The following is a 2,706-nucleotide window of genomic DNA, read 5'->3' on the forward strand; positions in this document are numbered from 1 at the left end:
GTTATGGAAAGGTGTAAAAAAGAGAGAAGAAGAGGTGGGGTAGGTGGGGATCCTGTGGGGTCTACAGATCCAGAGGGGTCAAGGACTTAACATCCCTGCTCCATTTAGGCGTGCAAAAACGCCCTTAGTGTGCAATCCTGGCATTTAACGCCAGACTGCTGCCTGTTTTTGGCGTTAATCGCCCAAATGTAGCCTGTTTCTGGCGTTTAACGCCAGGTTGATGCTTGTTTCTGGCGTTAAACGCCAGCTTGGTGCTTGTTTCTGGCGTTAAACACCAGACAGATGCTTGTTTCTGGCGTTTAAACGCCAGAATGCTCTTCCTCCAGGGTGTGCTGCTTTTAATGCTGTTTTTCATTCTGTTTTTGATTTTTCAGTAGTTTTTGTGACTTCACATGATTATCAACCTAAAGAAAACATAAAATAGCAATGAAAAATAATTAGATATAATTAAATAACATTGGGTTGCCTCCTAACAAGCGCTTCTTTAAGGTCAATAGCTTGATAGTGAGCTCTCATGGAGCCTCACAGATGTTCAGAGCATTGTTGGAACTTCCCAACACCAAACTTAGAGTTTGGTTGTGGCCTCCCAACATCAAACTTAGAGTTTGACTGTGGGGGCTTTGGTTGACTCTGCAGTGAGAGAAGCTTTTCATGCTTCCTCTCCATGGTTACAGAAGGAGAACCTTGACTTTTAAATACAAGGTAGTCCTCATTCAGTTGAAGGACCAACTCTCCTCTGTCCACATCAATCACAGCTCTTGCTGTGGCTAGGAAGGGTCTTCCAAGGATGATGGATTCATCCTCATCCCTCCCGGTGTCTAAGATTATGAAATCAGCAGGGATGTAAAGGCCTTCAACCTTTACTAACACATCCTCTACTAGTCGATAAGCTTGTTTTCTTGAGTTGTCTGCCATCTCTAATGAGATTCTGGCTGCTTGCACCTCAAAGATCCTAATTTTCTCCATTACAGAGAGTGGCATTAAGTTTATGCCTGACCCCAGGTCACACAGAGCCTTCTCAAAGGTCATGGTGCCTGTGGTACATGGTATTAAGAATTTACCAGGATCTTGTTTCTTTTGAGGTAATTTCTGCCTATCCAATGCATTCAGTTCATTGGTGAGCAAGGGAGGTTCATCTTCCCAAGTCTCATTACCAAATTATTTGGCATTCAACTTCATGATGGCTCCTAGATATTTAGCAACCTGCTCTTCAATGGTGTCTTCATCCTCTTCAGAGGAAGAATACTCATCAGAGCTCATGAAGGGTAGAAGCAGGTTCAATGGAATCTCTATGGTCTCTAGATGAGCCTCAGATTCCCTTGGTTCCTCAAAGGGAAACTCCTTATTGGTCAGTGAACGTCCCAGGAGGTCTTCCTCACTAGGATTCATGTCCTTCTCCTCCTCTCTGGGTTTGGCCACACCAAGTAAGGTTACGGTCTTGCACTCTCTTTTTGGATTCTCTTCTGTATTGCCTGGGAGAGTACTAGGAGGAGTTTCAGTGACCCTTTTACTCAGCTGGCCCACTTGTGCCTCCAAATTTCTGATGGAGGACCTTGTTTCATTCATGAAACTTAGAGTGGCCTTAGATAGATCAGAGACTATATTTGCTAAGCTAGATGGATTCTGCTCAGAATTCTTTGTCTGTTGCTGAGTGGATGATGGAAAAGGCTTGCTATTGCTAAACCTGTTTCTTCCACCATTATTAAAGCCTTGTAGAGGCTTCTGTTGATCCTTCCATGAGAAATTTGGATAATTTCTCCATGAGGGATTATAGGTGTTTCCATAGGCTTCCCCCATGTAATTCACCTCTGCTATTGCAGGGTTCTCAGGATCATAAGCTTCTTCTTCAGAAGATGCCTCTTGAGTACTGTTGGATGCAGCTTGTAATCCATTCAGACTCTGAGAAATCATATTGACTTACTGAGTCAATATTTTGTTCTGAGCCAATATGGCATTCAGAGTATCAATTTCAAGAACTCCCTTCCTCTGAGGCGTCCCATTACTCACAGGATTCCTTTCAGAAGTGTACATGAACTGATTATTTGCAACCATGTCAATGAGTTTCTGAGCTTCTGCAGGTGTTTTCTTTAGGTGAATGGATCCACCTGCAGAATGGTCCAATGACATCTTAGATAATTCAGACAGACCATTATAGAATATATCTAGGATGGTCCATTCTGAAAGCATGTCAGAAGGACACTTTTTGGTCAGTTCCTTGTATCTCTCCCAAGCTTCATAGAGGGATTCACCTTCTTTCTGTTTGAAGGTTTGAACATCCACTCTAAGCTTGCTAAGCTTTTGAGGAGGAAAGAACTTGGCTAAGAAAGCCGTGACCAGCTTATCCCAAGAGTTCAGGCTATCTTTAGGTTGAGAATCCAACCATATTCTAGCTGTCTCTTACAGTAAATGGGAAAAGCATAAGTCTGTAGACCTCGGGATCAACCCCATTGGTCTTAACAGTATCACAGATTTGCAAGAATTCAGTTAAGAACTGAAAAGGATCTTCTGATGGAAGTCCATGAAACTTGCAATTCTGTTGCATCAGAGAAACTAATTGAGGCTTTAGCTCAAAATTGTTTGCTCCAATGGCAGGGATTGAGATGCTTCTTCCATGTAAGTTGGAATTTGGTGCAGTAAAGTCACCAAGCATCTTCCTTGCATCTCCACCATTATTATTATTTTTGGCCATCTCTACTTCTTTTTTGA

The 2,706-nt window shown here is 42.5% G+C and overlaps 1 non-coding gene across 1 annotated transcript; it reads left to right on the plus strand.

The window, feature by feature from the left end:
* The first annotated feature begins 2,181 nt into the window (after window positions 1-2,181).
* Window positions 2,182-2,289, plus strand: LOC148546138 (small nucleolar RNA R71). Its single transcript, XR_015901050.1, has one exon. It is a non-coding gene; the product is annotated as a small nucleolar RNA R71 (small nucleolar RNA).
* The last annotated feature ends 417 nt before the right edge of the window (window positions 2,290-2,706 follow it).

The sequence above is a fragment of the Arachis ipaensis genome, chromosome B9, assembly GCF_059453495.1.
Source record: "Arachis ipaensis isolate K30076 ecotype BB chromosome B9, ASM5945349v1, whole genome shotgun sequence".
In the NCBI taxonomy this organism is placed as follows: domain Eukaryota; kingdom Viridiplantae; phylum Streptophyta; class Magnoliopsida; order Fabales; family Fabaceae; genus Arachis; species Arachis ipaensis.